Here is a 21,110-nt window from a genome sequence, read left to right as displayed (position 1 = left end):
TGATCAAGGTTAAGTTTTCACCTCACTTCCAAAAGGGGGTCACAGTGCCTGATAAAATCAGTTACAGAAAAATCTCAAAGCTTTATTCCCCTCATGAGTTGAGCTGCACATTTCTACTTTCTCTTCTCACGTTTTAGACATTTCTTAATAAATAAAGCAGCCTACTGAAAAGACCACTTTATAAAATGATGGATGCGTGCGGCATCCTGGCCACAGGCGCGTGGCTGAGAATTAGGGTGCGCATGTGCGCTGCAGTCCCAGGAAGTCATCCCCCTGCACAGGCTGAGGGCAGAGGGACTCTGGCAGGGAAGGACAGAAAAGGAAAGACCTGGGCATCCACATTCCAAGAGGAATCTCTGAACCTTAGCTTATAGACCATCACTAACAAACACCGGTTTGTTGTCTTGACTGCTTTAAGAGAAGTGTAGAGAATGTACAAAAGAGGACACAAGAAAGGTTTCCCCCTTCCTTACTAAAATAACTATGTATTTCCAATGCACCCTTCAATATTTCAAGGGTTAACGGGGCATCTTGCTTGACGAGCATGCTCCTAATTTCCTTTTGAATACGTCATTATTGCTGTAAGTAGATGCAGATGCTTAAATTAATTTTATTATTAATGCCTCAAGGTATTTTTAGGAAAAATGCACAAAGCTTTTAAAAATCCAATAAATTATATAGAACCTTCATTTACTTTGCATTATACCTTCAATTGAGGAAAGACATAAAGTGTTCTTAAATTTAGATCTTGCTTTATCATCAATATAATAAGTATTTGACTTACTAAAGTAGACAAGACACACTCTTGGTATGTTATTTACATGCTAACAATCCCTCATTAGTTGGAAAAATAATTACATATTGACAAAATTGATAAAAAGCTTATAAACTATCTTATTAATCTGTACATAATGATCATTTGTAGGCATATTAGGTTAAGCAAACACCAATAGAAATGAAAGTTTTTCTGGAACCATTCTATCAAAATGTCTATACACCCACTCTCCCCTCTAGGCACAAACTCCCTGCTGCAATTGTCAGCAGAAATTTCCTCAATTCAGTTAATTATGCCCAATAACACTTCAGGGAGATTAAATAAGTATTTCATAAAGATAAACAAAAATGGAGAATGGCTAAACATACACTATAAATTATGGAAGAATAATTGTATACAGTTTAAAATTCAATTTATCCATTGTAATCCACATGAGACCAGCCTTCACTAGACTTCCTTTCTCTCCTCCCAAATGTGTCCTGGGGTCAGTCTTGATAAGACCCATCTCAATACACAAACATAACTCCAAATATAAATAATGTCATTTTTACTGAAGTGTCCCTGTAGAAATGAAAGAAAGTGTTCTGCCCTGTAAAACATAAGAAATGCTCTTCTTTAACCTGCTTTTATATCACTCTCAGCTTCCTCCCCTACTTCAAGCGTCTGGAACCCTTCTCTGCATCTGCGACCCCCTCTCTGCTCACAGAACTATCTCCCTCAAGATCTCAATCTGCTTTCTTTAAATTGGACATTTTGGTTCATCCTTCACTTCCCCAGTTTGTATCCTTACCCATCATCCACCTCAACAAAATAAAAGTCCCCCTAAAGAGTGTACCCTCGTTATAACTCGAGAGAGCGATTAAAAAATAAAGACATACCAGAAATTTTAAGAGTTAATTTGAGCATTTATCACTTCCAATAGGGCAGTGCCAAACCAGAAGTGGTTCAGGGACAGAATTATATACAGAGAGAGAAAGTGCAGAGGCAGAGAAAGGAAATCATTTGATTGGCTGTAGCATAAATCCAATTTGTGATTGGTTCTCCTTGGCATTTCAATTTTGTAACTTTGAGGCATTTGCAGATTTATATTTTGGTTTGCTGACCTAGGCCAGTGGTCATTAGAACCAAATCAGTCTAATGGGCTCTTCATTAAATTAATTTAACAGGAGCTTTTGAGTAACAAATGCTTTGTTACTGACAGTGAAGCTTAAGATTCTCTTTCCCTCAAACACACTCAACTTTGCACTCACTCAGCTATACAACAAGCAGCCAGGTCCTGGGCAAAGCATCCAGCTGCTTCTCCTGGGGAACCCAGGAAGCCAGAGGCGATGACACAGCACCACTCTGGTTTGGCTTCTAGTACCTGCTAGTCGTCAAATTCCTTTCACCCGCAGCCCCGCAGACCCTGTCTGCGTTTGACACTGATGATACCCGGCACCACAAATGTCTATCGGAACGGCCACTTTTTTCTGTCAATGTTCTCAATACAACTCAAAATAATTTTTGGTCTCTTTATTACAGATGGCAAAATTGATCATTTCAACATGCTCTCCTCTGACTGCATTTCAGTGACTTCGCTTCCTTCCCAAACACTCTGCAAAATCCTGACTGCAAGTGTTTATTACCTGAGAAAATTTCTCTCAGCTCTGCATAATCTCCTCTGTGAGCCTGTTTTTTTTTTTCTGTTTTTGCTGTGTTACATCCCTTATCCACTGTAAGCCGTATCAGTGGAGGGATTTTTATCACACTCTTGTTATGGCAGAATTTTCAGGTTGCATTCATACAGAAAGAAGTTCCTCTTCTTGATCGGATAAGATCTCTGTGAAATATTCTATTTGTCCGCATGAACTAATCCCTGAAAGAATCACTAAAGGATTTCTGTTTTGCTATTTCACTCACTTGTGGTATGCTGAGGCCACGGAGTCACCAATACTCTTGGACCGATTTTGGGGGGGGGGGGTTCCTCCCCCTAGCGGTCCACGTCACTCATCCCGAACAGCCCTAGTTGCCTGGATATGGTACAAAGCAAATATACACAGAACTGAAACCATGGGGATAAAATATTGATATTTATCACTCCTAACATAAAATCACTGAGAGAGCGGCTAGGCTAATTATCTTCTAATTATTGCTCTAAAACTAATGGGCATTGGCAAAAGATGCTCCAAACTGAGTGTTTCACTAAGAACTAACAGTTTCAGAAGAATTCTTATCATTTTGGAAGTTTGTTATTGACTTTTATGCCAGGATTCACAGCAGCACTGTACCCTCAAGCTCCTTGGAACCACACATCCTATACTGTAGAACCCAAACAAAAACAGGATACTCTTCAGAAGATCATTCAAATTTTCAGTTATTTAAGCCCTGCCCCAGAGACAGCCTCAGTTAGTTGTGTTTCTGAATACCATTCCATTTCACCAACTCCCAGCTGTTTTTCATGGCTGTATCAATGGAGGGATCAATGGAAGACTACTTCCATTAACAACCTTCAATCATTCAACATTGAGGGCTTTATACAAAGTACTTGAAGTTTTATGTAACTGCCAGAAGCAAATGATTTTTTTAAGGAACATGCTTTGCAAATGCCTTTGAACTATTTCATTTACAAACATGGCTCAACTGGAGAGGTTTCCATAGATACAGATTTTCAGCTGTTCCTAATTTGATGACTTTTAGCTCACATAGTTTTCCTTATTAAAGAGCTTGCCTGCCAAACAGTTTGATCCTGGTTCTCCCCTCCCCTGCCCATGATAAAGTCCTTAAGTAGTAAAGGAGCATTCTATTTTCATAGATACAAATATATGCTCAAGCCAAATATAGGAGCATACAAAGCAGAGCTCGTGGTAAAGCTGGAAAGTGATGTACAGGTGAACACAGCTCTTTGTCCCAAATCCTTTTTGTCAGTGGCAGTGGCAGTTGTAACTGTGGAAGGGTCATTAAAGTGCACTGTGGCAGCTAGTTTTGATGGCAGACATGTCAGAACAGAAGTAACATATTTTACTCATCCGCCCAGAAGTTCTTTTCTTCAGAAATCTAAAGCGAGCACCTTCATGAATAAAAATGTATTCTGCAACTTCTGGTTTTTTTCCCAGGGGGCAGGCACACCTAGCCCAAAGAGGACAAAGGAATATATACCTGCAGATTTGTATTCAAGTTTCTACAGCTAAATGGAATCCTGCTGGAACTTGAAGAAATCAAGTAGTGAATATTAAAGAATATCTTCTGCTTTATTTTTATTGTTCTATGTTTTATTAGTCATTAGCACTTGATGAGCTTAGTTAATAATATATGCTAATTTTTGCAAGTCTGATCACACAAGTTTTAATGAAACTGTAAGTCAAGGCAGATATTTTCAGCCTTGTAGAGCACATTGTTTCCATCTGTCTTTAGGTCATTGTAGCACAATATGGCAGGTGCAATCACAGCAAATGGTCCAGGATGGAAAAGAGAAACAGGAACGTGTTTCTCATTAATAGGAAAAATGTCGACTTTCTCCCCTTTTCAGATCACATAAAATGTTTTGTCTCTACTTTCATAGCATTTATTACTTATAAAAAAAATTAAAAAACATTTATTACTTATTTGTGAAAGCAGTATAATCATATAAGATTTAGAAAATAGAGAAAATATATATTTTTAAAAAGAAAACCATCTATGATGCCAGTACTAAAATAACCAAGATCTCTGAAACTAGACAGAGCTAGGTTGAAATCTCGTCATAAGTAGATGTGTGACTTTAGGCAAATTACAGTCTTCTCTATGTCTTAATTTTACTCATATGCAAAAGAAGTTACTAACCAGTGTTTAGATATCATTCTCAAGAGAAGAATCAAAGCCTGATTCTACTCTGTGTTAAAACCAGTTGCCCTGCATTTGCATGCTCGGGCACCATAACAGAATATGATGATTCTTAGGAGTAAATGGATATCTTAGCACAAACATTTTATTACTGACATTTACCCAATCCCTGAAATCTTAAGTAAAAGCTATTAGCTCAAGAACCAATACCAATCTTTAACCCTTGAGATGTCAGGGTAGCTGACTGGAGAAGAGCAACAAGAGCAGAAGAATGGCAAAGAACAATTCTAGAAACTTTGGGCTCCAATCATGCTGAGCCTTTTAGTTCTGCATTGGGGAAAATGGCTCCTCTCGAGTTCCACAGGGAAAAATCACCATGACTGGAATTCAAGCTCACTCAAAAAGACTACTCTATATCACTGAGGCAAAATGGTTTGTCTTATGGGTGCCTGAAAGTGTTAAGGAACAGACAACCTAAAAGCTACAGATGGAACCAATCACTGGAAAGTATTTTAATGTCTACATGTACTTGGCCGGTTTATACTTTAAGAACCAGTCCCAACAATAGCAGTTGTTACATCTCCTCTGAAAAAACACATTCTTAAAATCAATGACAGGGGCACCTGGGTGGCTCAGTGGGTTAAAGCCTCTGCCTTCGGCTCAGGTCATGATCCCAGGGTCCTGGGATCGAGCCCCGCATCGGACTCTCTGCTCAGCGGGGAGACTGCTTCCTCCTCTCTCTCTGCCTGCCTCTCTGCCTACTTCTGATTTCTGTCAAAATAAAAAAAAAAAAAAAATCAATGACATTCACTACATTTACATACTTAATTTCTTCCAATACACAATCTACATGTCTCCAAATTGTTGACCTATGACTTTCAACTTCTAAATTGATCTCCTAAAACTAGTCATCCAGGGAATCAGTCCTTGACTGTGTAATTTTCTGAGTTGCCCAAAATAATCTCACTGGGCTCCTGTGAAGATTAAATATGATAGGACCCTCAAAGTGCTCAGCACTTTGCCTTATCCCACTCATTTCTTTGTCTTTACAAACCAAAATTCTATTGTATATGCAGTTGGTTTTCTGGGTTTGTTGTTATTGTTGTCGTTATGTTTTCTTACATTAGGAAAAATGTCCTGTGCTTTTAAAACTTCCTCAAAAATATTTTTAAATTTTACCTAATAGTCCATTAATGGAAAGGTCACAGTTTTTCTAACAATATATTTATTGTTGGAGAATTTGGTAGTTCCCCGTTATTTTATATAAGTAATACTTGTAAGTACTAATGCAGTAAACATTTATATATAGTATTAAAGCAGTAAACATTCATTTGAAGAATCTTTATTTGCAAATTTATTGCTATATGCCTGGTTATTTCCTTTCAATTTCTACTTTAATATAATCAACTTACAAGATTTTCTAAAAACCATACAAAGCCAAATAAAACCAAAATGCAAAAACATGTAATATATTCTTTGGAAAGCTGTATAACTTGTTTCCTATTAACTCAAAAAATTTCCAACTGAAAAGAAAAATAACTATCTAAAAATTTAATTTCATTTTGTGGAGTAAAAATAATGCTCAATTTAATAAGATTTTTGTTCAAACAAGATGACAACTTTATATGCCAGATTTAAACCAATTTAAACCAGAATATACTTTATGTAGCAAAACATTGCAACTGATATTTTTCTCTTGCATTAAAGAGAATCAGATCTTTTGTCAAGTCATTCAGAGAAAGGGTGAGGTCAATGTAGCCATCTTCATAAGACTATGTGTTTATTTTCTTATGGCATTTGTGATATCATGCTAGTTGACAGCAGATTAAAAGCTAACCCTATAAAGTCTGCAGCCACAAGCCTATGTTAGCAAGCAAGCTCCAAAATCCATCCATAACCATGCTTCTACTTACCCACAGGTCCTCCTGTTGATCTAGATCCAGATATAACAGAAACTTATGATCCTCTTCCCATCTGGTATTCAGTCACAGCACTAAACTAACAAGGAGAGGAAAGGACGAATTTGTAGGCATTACTTAGAAGAAAACATTTTAAAATCTTGTCAGAATTTAAATTATGTATTCTTAGAATAATACTAATACCAAAGTCCATAACACAACTACGAAAATAATCATCAACCACTTATCCAGAGAGAATATTAATTTATATCACATGTAACCTAAAGAATACTAATTTAAATGCCTATGAATAGTTTTGAGAAAAAATTCTGTTAAGAAGAAGGAAAAATTGAAACTGGAAAGAGAAAAGATAGTAATCCTGATGTCTTGTTTATCAGTCTGTGCTAAAATACAATTATAATAATGAACTATTGTGAAATATAAGAAAACAACTAAATATAATCTCTATAGAAAACAGATTATTTTCTTCCTAGCTGTGTGAAGACGAAAGCACCTCTAGTAACCTCAAGGAGGTTTTAAATTTGGTCATAAATGAGCACTTTACAGAATTTTCTAGTCAATTACATTTGGCAATGTGCCAAAATGGAATAGCAAACTCAAAAAATTATATATTAGAATATATTAATTATCCATTAAATATTTATTAAGAACCTATGTGTGCCTAACAATATGCCTGACATTAAGGCCCCAGGGAGCTCAATATATATTGTGAAAATAAATTATTTCACTGGTATAATAATCATAAACTCAAGCGTTGTAGCCTGGTAAGATATATCTGTCTCATCAGAGCAATTTTAAAGTTTTTCAGAAGACTTTAAATAAACATTCTCCAATAATTTACTAGAAAACCTATTCAGATAAACGTTGATGACTGACCTTACATCTGGAACATCTAATCACAGAGCTCCTTTATCCACCAGAGAGAAAACTTCCAAATATTTCAAGGTTTCTACCATGATTACTACCACTTCTATTCAATAGTTTTTCCACAAATATTTGTTGAGCCACTTAATTTTTTATTAAATATTCTTTGGGGTTTCCTGGCCCCAATTCCAACAGGTCAGGGGGAGTTTTCCCATACCCACAAACCAGCAGAGTATCCATAATTCAACCCAATTCTGAATCTAGTCACCTGGAAATAGCACCTGATTTCACAGGTGAAGGGCTCAGTCCTATGAGACCGCCCCCTCTGCCTCTACTTCAGATGGCAGTCGCAAGCCCAGCTTGATACTGTAAATCAGAGGTTCCCATAACCCCCTCCCTGGGTTTAACCAATTTGCTAGAATGGCTCATCAGTACTCAAACATTTTACTTAAATGGTCACTGGTTTATTGTAAAAGGATGTAACTCAGGAATAGCCAGGTATCAGAGATGCACAGGGGGAGAACGCTTTGCAGACATGCCATTCTCCCTAAATTTCCACATGTTAACCAACCTGGAAGCTCTCCAAACCCTATTCTTTTGGATTTTCGTGGATGCTTCATTACAAAGATTAAATCATTGGCCACTGATAACTGATTCAATTTCCAGGCCCTCTCCCCTTCCCAGAGGTCTGGGGCTAGAACCAAAAGTTCCAATCCTCTAATCACATTGTTGATTCTCCTGGCAACCAGTCCTCTTCCTCTGGAGGGGTCCAAAAGTCAACTCATTAACATTAAAGAAACACTTCTGTCACTCTCAACACTGAGGAAATGCCAAGGGTTTTGGGAGCTGTGAGTCAGGAATTGTGGTTGAAGACCAAATATATATGAGGAATATACGTTGGTCATCTGGATGTTCACATATACATTTTCCTTATAAATCCAAACATCCCAAATACTTACACAGATAGGTTTCATAACCAAATAAACAATCCCAGCATTATTCTTCCAGGCGGCCAGCCCCATATCATCATCCTGAAATGTCCAGGAATCCTCTAAAACATTTACAGGGATTTGAGACCAACAGTTTGTACCTCTTATCTCAGGGGACAGAGTTCAGATGTATCCCTTGAAGCCGGCCAATGTTACAACCCCTAGGGAAAACCTGTTGCTCCTGTCTCAGGCCCTGCTCACTGTCCACACTGTCAAATATCAGGCTTCAGTGCACAGCCGAAATCTAGACTTTCCTATGATATCCTCATTTCAAGGACACTGCCCTTACCTGCATGAATAAAAGTGATGCAGTGAGAAGATTGCCTCTCCCCATCCCGGGCTTTGCACAAAAAAGGGGGTCCAAACTGAACTAGAAATTATAGGTCACAGGAACCACCACTTGGCTTTAAGCCTGACAGCTACATGGTGGGATTAGGAAAGATTTTAGGTACGTCAATTCATAAACTCCAATCCACGTTCTACCTTGGAATGCTGGATGAGGCACAGGGGGAGTCCATTTCCCAACTGTTATCTTTACCAGTATTATGACTTCTGTTAAAAGACTTGTTGATGGGGCGCCTGGGTGGCTCAGTGGGTTAAGCCTCTGCCTTCGGCTCAGGTCATGATCCCAGAGTTCTGGAATGGAGCCCCACATCAGGCTCTCTGCTGAGTGGGGAGCCTGATTCCTCCTCTCTCTCTCTGCCTGCTTCTCTGCCTACTTGTGATCTCCGTCTGTCAAATAAATAAATAAAATCTTAAAAAAAAAAAAAAAAGACTTGTTGACTTCCTTGAACCCAGGACTTGTTCACAATCAGCCATGTCTATTCCAGCAGTATCAGTCATATTCGTCTCAAGAGGTTGGAGAGTTTGATCTCTCAACTCCACCTCTTCAGAACAACCAAAGGGACCTGAACTCTGCAAATTTGCCCACACTTTTCCAAATGCCCTTCAGTTGCCACATTTCAATAGTTCCATAAAAAAGGTAAATCCCACTTCACCAGATACCTGTCATAGTTAGGAAAAGATAAATATTTTGATTGGTAGCTAGAGATAGAAAGTGGAGAGAGAGAATGAGAGAGCAGACACACAGACTACTGAAGTCTTAGGTTGTTATTACACTGATTCTTTTCTATCACATTAACGGCACTTCAACAAATACAATTTAAAGTTAAATGCAACTAATTTAGTGACTATAAAGAGTCTACAATTGATTGGGGCAATAGCATGTTGAATAAAAACATCTATTGTCATTTCATAAAAACTGGCATTTACCATTCAAGTGTCCCCAAATGGATGCTAAATAGACCTGACATATTTTTAAGGTAATTTATTCCTCAGACTTAATACGTAGATGTTTTCAATTATGATAAAGCATTAATATTTAATGTTTGCTTGTTAATCTTTTCAGGACAGTGAGAAATGAAATATGATGCAAATATGTCTTCCCAAATTAGAACAAAAATAAAGGATGCAATTCAAAGAGCGAGGGAAAATTGGCATATCCTAATGTTTTAAACAGAATCCTAATACAATGTTACAACCCCTAGGGAAATTTTGCTGCTCAAAATCCAAATTTACGTTCCAAATCAAAATTTAGAATGGAGTATTCAACTATCAATACAGGTGAGTATAAAAATCTACAAGTCACCGAAGATTTTACCTGTTCTATGATATCTAAACATCTAAACTCAATGGTGATTTAATACTGAGAAAGGAACAGGAATGTTTAGGTTACTTGAGCCCCTCAGGACAAACTGAATCCAACTGTGGAATCGAGTCTCAACTGTTTCCAGTTTCTGAGAATACATTAGGCCACTTAATATAACATGCTGGTGTATTGTTTGCTTTTTGATAGCAAACAAGAGAGACTGATTGATTGAGTCACTTATAGGTATTCCTTCCTTCAACAAATATTTATTGAAGGATCATCATGTCAGACACTGGGAGAAAGGATTCTCTCACATAACTTCATTGAAATTCAACAAGTATTCTCATGTTATAATGAGGATTAAATGAGTTAATATTTGCATAGTGTTTAAAACGGTGTGGGGCACATAGAAAGTGCTATATCAATGTTTGTTAAACAAATTATGTTAAGGAGTCAGTTGTAATATGATCTTTGTACAAGATTCTGGCATAGGAGATAATGGTAGGGTTCTGAAATACCAGCCTGGGAGCTGAGTGCAGGAAACACCTAAGTCAGTGTGTACCCATATAAAAACTCACCTGATGGCAAATTTCTGTGGAGAAATAAATATTTTATGAGACTGTTATAATAGGTTTTACATTGCCTATAAATATTTACTTAGCACACACTTCTGAAACACTGCATACCAAGTCCTGTGTAACTGCTTCACATGTAATAACTCATTTAATTTTCACAATAACCCTATGATACTATTACTCCACTCTACAGATGAGGAAATGGAGGCACAGAGAAGCTGAACACCTTGCCAAAGTCATACAGCTAATAAGAGGCAGAGCCTAGACTGATACTCAGGTAGTCTGGCTCCAGAGACCAGGTTCTTAAACACAAAGTTAAAATGTGACACATTTGGGCACCTGGGTGGCTCAGTCGGTTAAGCGTCTGCCTTCAGCCCAGGTCATGATCCCTGGGTCCTGGGATCAAGCCCTGTGTCCAGCTCCACACTCAGTGGGGAACCTGCTCCTCCCTCTCCCCCTGCCCTTCCCTCCTCCCCTGCTCATGGTTTCTCTGTCTCTCTCTCTCCCTCTCTCTCAAATAAATAAATAAATAAAATGTGACATACAAAAGGGCTGGCATTTATGGGATCCTCACAGGCTGTCTCTCTGAGTCAGAACGACTCTGTGCACTGGTTCATTTGTCAAGCGCTACCATAATGGGAAAAACAATAAGCCCAGATGCCACCTTACAAAACAAGATGGAAAGGACTTTGAAATACTCCTTGAGGGACGCCTGGGTGGCTGAGTCGTTAAGCGTCTGCCTTCAGCTCAGGTCATGATTGAGCCCAGCACTGGACCTGCTTCTCCCTCTCCTTCTGCCCCTCCTCCCTGCTTGTGGGTGCTCTCTCTCTCTCTCTCTTGCTCTCTGTCAAATAAATAAAAATCTTTTTAAAAAAAAGAAAAAAAGAAATACACCTTGAACATACAGAAAATTGAAAAGGAGAACTGAAGGGATAAATGGGAGTCTGGAGCTAAAATGAGCCTTAAATTTCACATGATCATAACTAATCACTTGGTATTCACATATACTTCACAAGAAGACTTAGGAACCTTTGAGAGTTGGCGAAGAACATAATAAGCATACCTATATCCTCCTCAATTGAATAGAGGAAATTCCAATCTCTTCGGCTTCATCCCAGCGCCCCCACTCCGCCTCAAATTAGTCCACCACAAATAAGGACATAAAAGCAAACTACAGACCACAGGGGTAGTAAATACCACTACACAATTTTCCACACAAGAGAAAATGCAACAATTGTGGTAAAACACTTTTGAAAGTTATCTTCAACTTGGAAATCCTGCCTACGGCAAAGGAAGCAGACTTTTTCAAATAGCCACAGATGAAAAAATGAATTTTAAAATGTGATAAATTTATCCCACATCCCGAAGACCAAAGAGACACTTCGGCAACTTACCAAGAAAAATTAAAGCTAGAAAACTGCCAATAATTTCTCTGCCTCTGAGAGAAAGATCAAGAAAGAACCACCCCAGTACCTTCCCAAGGACATGATAAAGTTTATTTCTCAGTTCTTCCTACAGTTCAGCTTTGATAGTGAAATAAGAGTTTAAGAGTACAGAGGTTTTCTAAAATGTTTGCAGTCACAGATCCTGCCAACTGCTGCTTCCCCATTAGTTGAGTACTTTTGCAGTCTTCTAAAGCGGGAATGTTAGCTCCTGGTTTGACAATAATTCAGTAAAGAGAAAAACTTCAATGTGCTTTCTGCCTCAAATGGTCAAAACAGACACACAGGTTTCAGCAGCCTGATGCCTGCGCCTCCCACAACTGCTCAGGCAAACCACTCTATCAATCATGATTATTTGGTGCCCCCCTCTGGCCTTTCTGCAGCAATTTTATGTAGCTCCTCTAAGAAACTGAACAAGATTTCTAAACAAAACTCCAGAGTGGAATCACAAAAATCTGCCTGTGAGAGAAACCTCATTTTGTCTGCACTTACAATATAATTATTCCAATTCTCCAAGGCAAAGGAAAATCTGGCAGGGCTAACCGTGTGCTTTTAAATTCATAATGTACTTTAGGTGATATAATTTTGCTTTATGTATTTTTAAACACCCCTCAAGGAACCAGAGAACTCTATCAGTTCTTCACAGTTAAGATTGGGCTACCTAGGGTCCCCTCAGAAGAGTTGACAATTTACTTAGGAGAAATCATTCTGTAAAACAGACAGCCTCAGAACACAGGGCAGTTTAAAAAAAAAAAAAAAAGAATACTGCACAGTAGAAATCTGTATCAAATATCAGGTTAAATAATATTATTAATTAACACTTACACAGTATAATTCCCATCATTTAAAGCTATTCATTGGCCTTCACCCAAGTTCCCTGGGGTTCTTAACTAAAGAGACACAAGTTGTGTCTGGTCACAGAAAGCTTCCAGTAGCTCAAAGTGAGTCTCTTCTCTGTATCCAAGGACTCCTTTGCTGCGGCCACTCATGGGATGACCAGGCTCCTTCTGCTGGGTTAACATGGTCTGACTGCTTTTGGGGAAAGCACACATCTTGGTTTCCAGTTTATGTCACTGAGGAGCTGGGCAAGGGGACAGGGCATTCACACCGGCACTTACCAAGAGAGAGCTGAGCCAGTGCAAGGTCTGGAGATAAGGGGAAGAGATCAGACCCCATGGGGTTTCCAGAACAGTGCTAAGAGTGTCAGATCTGACAGACAGGATGACAAGGGGGAAGTAAAGCTATAAAGGTAAGAGGGTGATGAGCCAAGGAGGCTCCTTGTGGGTGACAAGAAGGTTATTGTGGAGGAAGGCTTTGTACAGGGTTTTAGGTGTTAGCGGCAGTCCTTGACGTAGCAGGCAGGAAGAAGATAGACATAAGACACACACAGAAGATTTCCAGGAATCCCTAATTCTTCTTTCCTTTTTATTTATTTATTTATTTATTTATTTATTTATTTATTAATTAACTGATGTATAGTTGACACACAAAGTAAGATGAGTTTCAGGGGAACAACGCAGTGATTCAGCAAACCTATATGTTATGCTATGCTCACCATAAGTGTAGCTACCGTGTGTCACCATATAATGCTACTGCAATACCACTGACTGTGTTCCCTGTGCTCTACCTTTCATTCCCTTGATTTATTCATTCCATAGCTGGTAGCTGATACCTCCCACTTCCCTTTGCCCATTTTGCCCATCCCATCACACCATTTCCCTGGCAGCCACCAATTTGTTCTCTATAATTATGGATCTGTTTCTGCTTTTTGTTTGTTTATTCATTTGTTTTATTTCAGATTCCATATGTAAGTGAGATCAAATAGCATTTGTCTGTCTCTGTCTACTTCACTTAGCATAATGCCCTCTAGGTCTGCTCCTGTTGCCACAAATAGCAAGATATTAAGTTTATACTTTTTTATGACTAATATTCCCTTGTGTGTATTTATCACACCTTTTTTATCCATTTGTCTATTGATAGAACACTCAGGTTGCTTCCATGTCCTGATTGCTGTAAATAATGCTGGAATAAACATAGGGGTGCATATATTTTTTTTCAAATTAGTGTTTCTGTAAATAGTAGTGGAATTACTGAATCACAAGGTATTTCTATTTTTAATTTTTTGAGGAACCTCCATACTTTTTTTCACAGTGGCTATACCAATTTACATTCCCAAAAACAGTTCATGAGGATTTCTGTCTCCACATCCTCACCAACACTTAAATTGTCTCTTTTATTCTAGCCATTCTTGATAGGTATAAAGTGATAGCTCGTGGTCTTGATTCACATTTCCTTGATTAGTTATGCTGAACATATTCCCATGTGTCTGCTGGGCATCTGTATGTCTTCTTTGGAAAAATGTCAATTTAGGTGCTTTTGTCCATTTTTATTCAGATTATTTGCTTTTTTGCTGTTGAGTTATATAAGTTCTTTATGTTTTAGATATTAGTCCCTTATCAGATATATCATCTGTGGGTATCTTCCCCCATTCAGTAGGTTGCCTCTTCATTTTCTTAATAGTTCCCTAGCTGTGCAAAAGCTTTTTATTTTGGTGTAGTCCCAATTGTTGGCTTTTGCTTTCCCCCCCCCCCTTGCCTGAGACATGTAGAAAAACGTTGCTAAAGCTGATGTCAAAGAAATTACTATCTGAGTGGTCTGTGGGTATATCAGTGAGTTAAGTGTCTAAGTCTTGATTTCAGCTCAGGTCTTGATCTCAAGGCTGTGAGTTCAAGTCCCACACACTGGGCTTCACACTGAGTGTAGAGCCTACTTTAAAAAAAGAAAAAAAGGAGAAAAAGGAATTATTGCCTATGTTTTCTTCTAGAAATTTTATGGTTTCAAGTCTCATACTCAGGTCTTTAAACCATTTTGAGTTTATTTTCATGTGTGGTGTAAGAAAGTGGTCTAATTCCTGGGGCGCCTGGGTGGCTCAGTGGGTTAAGCCGCTGCCTTCGGCTCAGGTCATGATCTCAGGGTCCTGGGATCGAGTCCCGCATCGGGCTCTCTGCTCAGCGGGGAACCTGCTTCCCTCTCTCTCTCTCTCTCTCTGCCTGCCTCTCCGTCTACTTGTGATCTCTCTCTGTCAAATAAATAAATAAATAAAATCTTTAAAAAAAAAAAAAAAAAAAAAAAAGAAAGTGGTCTAATTCCTTTCTTTTGCATATAGCTGCCAGGTTTCCCAGCACCAGTTTTTGAGGAGACTGTCTTTTCCCCACTATATATTCTTGCCTCCTCTATCATGGATTAATTGACCATGTAAGTATCAATTTATTTCTGGGCTTTCTCTTCTGTTCTATTGATCTTTGTGTCTATTTTGTGCCAATATCACACTGTTCTGACTACTACAGCTTTGTAGTATATCTTGAAATCTAGGATTGTAATATACCTTGAGCACTGTTATTTCTCAAGATTGCTTTGGCTATTGGGACCTTTTGTGGTTCTATACAAATTTTAGTATTATTTGTTCTAGTTATGTGAAAAATGCTGTTGGTATTTTGACTGGAATTGCACTGAATCTATAGATTGCTTTGGGTAGTGTGGACATGATAACAATATTAATTCTTCCAATCCATGAACATGGAATATCAATCCATTTGTTTGTGTCATCTTCAATTTCTTTCAACAATATTGTACACTTTTCAGAGTACAGGTCTTTCACTTCGTTAGTTAATTCCTAGGTATTCTTTTTAGTGCAATTATAAGTGGAATTGTTTTCTTAATTTCTATTTCTGCTACTTCATTACTAGTACATAGAAACACAACTGACTTCTATATGTTAATTTTGTGTCGTGCAACTTTACTGAACTCATTTATTACTTCCAATAGTTTTTTGGTGGAATCTTTAAAGGTTTCGCTATAATATGTCATCTGCAAAGACTAATAATTTAACTTTCTCCTTACCAATCTGAATGCCTTTTATTTCTTTTTCCTGTGTGATTGCTATGGGAAGGAATTCTAGTACTATGCTGAATAAAAGTGATGAGAATGGACATCCTTGGACTGCAGAGGTGGCTCCATCGGGTGAGCGTCCAACTTGTTTTTGGCTCAGGTCATGATCTCAGGGTTCTGGGATGGAGCCCCACCTTGGGCTCCGCACTCAGCATGGAGTATGCTTTAAATTCTCTGTCTTTCCCTCTCTCTCTCCACCCCTCTCCCTGTTCATGCTCTCTTTCTTTCTCTTTCTCTCTCAAATAAATAAATAAAATCTTTAAGAAAAAGAAAGAAAGAAAGAAAGAAAGAAAGAAAGAAAGAAAGAAAAAGAAAGAAAAGAAAGAAAGAGTGAACATCCTTGTTTTACTCCTAATCTTGGAGGAAAAGCACTCAGTTTTTTAGCATTAAGTATGATATTAGCTGTAAGTTTTAAATACATGGCCTTTACTATGTTAAGGTATGTTTCCACTAAACCCACTTTCTAATTCTTCCTTTCTTGCCCTTCATTCAGAGTTCTGAAATTCAGGGACTTCATGGACTGGAACGTGCAACTGTTTCTTTTTGCTAAGTGGTAAAAAATAAAACCAAAAAGTCACTGAGGAAAAAGGATCAATTAAATTTTAGTTTTAGGATAAGGAGCAAATCATGGGCACAGCCACAGTACTTTTTCTGAAACCTGTGATATGATACAATTAAGTTTATACTTGGTAAACAATCTCATTTGGAAAAAAAAAAAATGGCTCAAGGAAGAGAGTGATAAAATTAATCCAGTGAGGACCTGGCTTTAGTACTATATTAGATCCTACAGAAAATAATTATTTAGTTCTTCAACAAAAGACCAGATGGGCAGAAGGCTCATATGCACCATGTACTCACTAAACATTATGAGTATCACAGTTTATAAGCCAAAGATGGTTCTATTAAAAATAGTTTTATTTTCACTCAATATCATCTTTAAAGCAATATCTGGTAAAATTATCCAAGTAAATGACAACTTAATAAATAGTTCTCAGTGGTGAACATTGGTGCCACTTCCTCATTACCAAAATATTTTCCTGGGCAGATGAACTTAACTGAATCAGAAATCCACTGACACTGAAGTCACACAACCAAATTCTCTATCATAGCACTTATCACATTGTGTTAGAGTTGCTTATTATCTTTATTTGTAGATGGTATAATGCTTACTTTCCTCCCCAATGTCCTTCACAGAGTTCAGCATATAATAGGTCCTCAAATAATATTTTCTTGGATTCAACTGAATCTCCCTTCACAGTCATTTTGCTCAGTGACTCAATAAAGGATAGTACGCTGCAAATACATTTTCTATTCTTTCATAGCTGTGTATTGTTTTTATTTAATAAAAGAGGGTCTGATCTGGGAAATATTGTGTCATTTTAGGTCAAATATTTTAGTGGGATCTCAGAAAAATGGTAGGAAACCTGGGCCAAGTGGACAGCTCCAAGTGTCCTGTCAATGATTCTATTCTAGCACCCCCAATGGGGAACACAATTTATTATTTTACATTTGTGAAATGAAAAAGTAAAAATATAAAGTTATTTAAACTGTGAATACCCATAAAAAAGGAAAATATCGTGATCCTCAATCCTAGGTTTTAACAAGGATTTCAAAACTGTTCTCTGATACTTCCATGCATTCTCTGGAAAATATATGTGAATATGCAATAACAATTTCTTCCAAAGTATACATGTAGAATACAACAGAAAAACACCCTTTATTTGTGTCATAACTGAAACAGCTTAGGGGTACCTGAGTGTCTCAGTTAACCGTCTGCCTTTGGCTCAGGTCATGATCCAGGGTCCTGGGATCAAGCCCCATATCAGGCTCCCTGGCTTATAGTGGGAAGCCTAAGTTTTCTTCTCCTGCTCCCCCTGCTTATGCATATGCTATCTCTCTCTCTCTAATAAATAAATAAGATCTTTAAAAAAAAAAAAAGGAACAGTTTGCCCATTTAATCAGACAATTCATTTGAGTTTGTCTGGTTTCCACCTACACAGTCTAGTGCAGCAAGAGAGACAAGACCCCAATAGGTAGGTTGAAAAAAATGCTTTAGATCTATCTGATTCAGTGATCCTCTTCTGACATTATGTCACTACTGAAGGGGATAATAATGAGTCAGATAGTTTTAGGTAACTCATCTTCTGCCATCCTTTCTACTCAGGAAGTAACATAACTCACCTGTCTTATGTGCAAAGAGGAGACACAGCCTTGAATCATGAGTAGGTCCAAGAGCAGACACAGCGAGGCCTCTTTGAGCAGCCCTGTCACATCCAATAGGCAAATCTGTTCCAGATGACCAACAGCCCATCAATGCACAGACCAAGAATTCCAATATTATTCTCCTATCTAAGACATATGCCTATGGGAGCACAGATATTCTTAGGAATGATAACAACTATAAAATCATGTTTGATTTGATTCTATTTTCTGGCTTCCTGCTCTATGATGTTTGTACCAAATCAACCATTGCCTTTTGTAAGGGAAAAAGATATCTGCAAGATTGATGACTTCCTTATCTCACTGCCCCTCCATGTTGAAATTAATAAGAAAAGAAACTTTCAGTCATTAAAATTCTTCATGCAAGTACAGTCACTTCCTGCTCTCCACTTCACACACTTTATCGCCTGCGAACGACCGCAAACTTACAAGTTTCCAATCTAACTTCCACAGGAGAGTCAATGCTACTGTCTATGGCATGGAAACTTCCCTCTCTCTTTAGAGATTTTACACAGTTCCAAGGATGCAACAAATCTCATTTAGGAGCGGCACACCATCACCCACATATTAACTTGTCACCCTGAGTAATAAAGTTCACAAACTCCATTTCATTTTTTTCTTCACCATGTTGCCTGATAATATAAAAAGGTGTCACATCCCTTTGATTTGTAGCTTGTGTGTTTGTGAAATAGCCTCTCCACAAACAACCTGACGAAGTCAAGGAAGCTGGATGACTTTTTTTCTTTAATGTCCAGGTCTATTTCCCAGTAAATATTCATGTGCATAAACATAAAAGTGTTCAATGAGGTGCAATCTTGGTAACTGCACAAATAGGAAAAAGTCAGAGCATGATTGTTCTGAGGTGGGTAGGATTTCTAGACTCACTGCCTACATTAAAAGCAGTGACCCCAAATGACAAAGGCAGGTTATGGCATTTCCCGACCTTTCAATTACTGAGTAAAATATCAAAAAATACCACATTGGTCATATATAATTGAAAAGTGGCTATCTGCTCTTCCACAGCTTTCCTTAATTTAGGTGTCTTTTGTGATATGCAAAATATATTTATACTTGATCTACTTTAACAGCCTGTTTTCTAATGAACATATTTGTGGTTCACTCTGACAGACACTTAACTACCAGTCATTCTTTTACCACCATTATACACAGAGAAAAGAAGAGCAATCAATCACAGATGCCATGTGGATTTCTAACAACCATGTTTGCAGATAAATAATGGAGATTGTGTGTGTGTGTGTGTGTGTGTGTGTTGAGATCATCAGCTATTCTCCTTACTATCTGGCATCTTAAATCTACTTGGGAGCACCACAGTCTATATAAAAGACATGATAAAATCCAACACTTCTTCCCTGAAATAATCACAAACATAATTCAAAGGGATCACGGACTTCTAAATTTCACCAATAATGGACGATTTCAGGTTAAGAACCTCTGTTCTAGGGTTATACCTATGCCTGATTTTAAGCCATCATATGGCAGCAGTGTGGGGAATGGGTTGGAATAAGCCAAGAAAGGCTGCAGTGCAAGTGTAGAAGGTATTTGCCATTTTCCTCAGAACAGTGAGCAATGAGGGTGGTTGACCAGGCTGCAGGCAACTGAAAGTAAGGAAACGAGGAGTGAGAATCAACAAAACACGAAGATGGAAAGGGTTTTCTTTTTTTATATCCACATCGGAAAAAAAAATTTTAAACCCTAATTCTTAGCAACATCGGAAGGCAAATAAACAAACATCAAGTAGAAACTTGGTCTTTGAAAAATGCTGAGGCATTTATTGTTGTGTCTTTATTTTACATGAAACTAACCTTCTGAAAACGAGGAAAAAGAGATTCCCACACAGAATTCTTTTTGTAGTGATTAGTTAGTTCAGCTATGTGATTTTTTTCCAGAATTCCTAAAGAAGGCTAGTTTCCAGATCATCCATAGGCTGTGTTCTGCAGAGGGGGCAGTGCCAACGACACACACTATTGCATTTATAGTAACTAGAAAGGGCAAATTCAAAGAAAAGTTTATAAAGAGGTTAGATCCATGGGCCCTTCCCAGCCACCCCTCCCAACCTGGTGGTTATCTCCACCACCACCATCACCCCTCCCACCCTCCCTAAAAGATGAGAGGCTTATTCTCTGGAGAAATCAAACCTGAAGAGGCAGGAGGTGGGGACATGGAGCAAACAACACATAGAAGTGAAATTTCACAGTGAATAGTAATCCCAGCCCTCTTCTTCTAGACTACCACAAGCTGGGCTTAAATCCCCACCCAGGGCAGTACATTAAAGGATTCCTCTACCCCACCCCCCCAAAAAAATCCAATAGTCCCAAAGAGAAGATACCACAAATTTTAAGGCTCCTAAAGAAAAGGCTGAGAGCTCTCAGAATAAGGCATCAGCAGATAAGCTTCTCTGACCCAAGGCTTTCAATCAGCTTTCTATTGCCTCACTCTTAATATAAATAAATATCCAAGTAACACCAGCCTTGAGAGAATCCTCCAACAGGAAAAATAAACAGAGCAAGATGTGACCAGAGGAAACAAAGACAATGCAGGATAGTATAAAGTGTTTTTTTAAAACCTATCATTAACATTTTCTGAGAAATGAGTTTATATTAATAACAAAGAACAGAGTGCCATCGAAAAGGAACAATGGGAGACAAGAAGCTCTTTAAAATTAAAAACAGGATAGCTAAAGTTTAAACAAATCAATGAAAGGAAAAGAGAGAGATTCTGTTTTGTGTTTCAAATAGTATGCTTTTTTGGTTGTGCTTGGTAACTAAGAAGTTAAACACCTGTGAGATAATAAAAAATGCGTACTACAGTCTCTGCCTCTCCCTCCTGCCACAGCACTCCTAAAACCCTAGCAATTTCCTGTGACAGGAATACCGGAAACAACCTTATTTCTAATATTTGGTCTTTGACTCCA

The sequence above is a fragment of the Enhydra lutris genome, unplaced genomic scaffold (genome assembly GCF_002288905.1).
Source record: "Enhydra lutris kenyoni isolate GAN:26980312 unplaced genomic scaffold, ASM228890v2 scaffoldscaffold2, whole genome shotgun sequence".
Lineage (NCBI taxonomy): Eukaryota > Metazoa > Chordata > Mammalia > Carnivora > Mustelidae > Enhydra > Enhydra lutris.
This window is presented reverse-complemented; position numbering follows the sequence as displayed.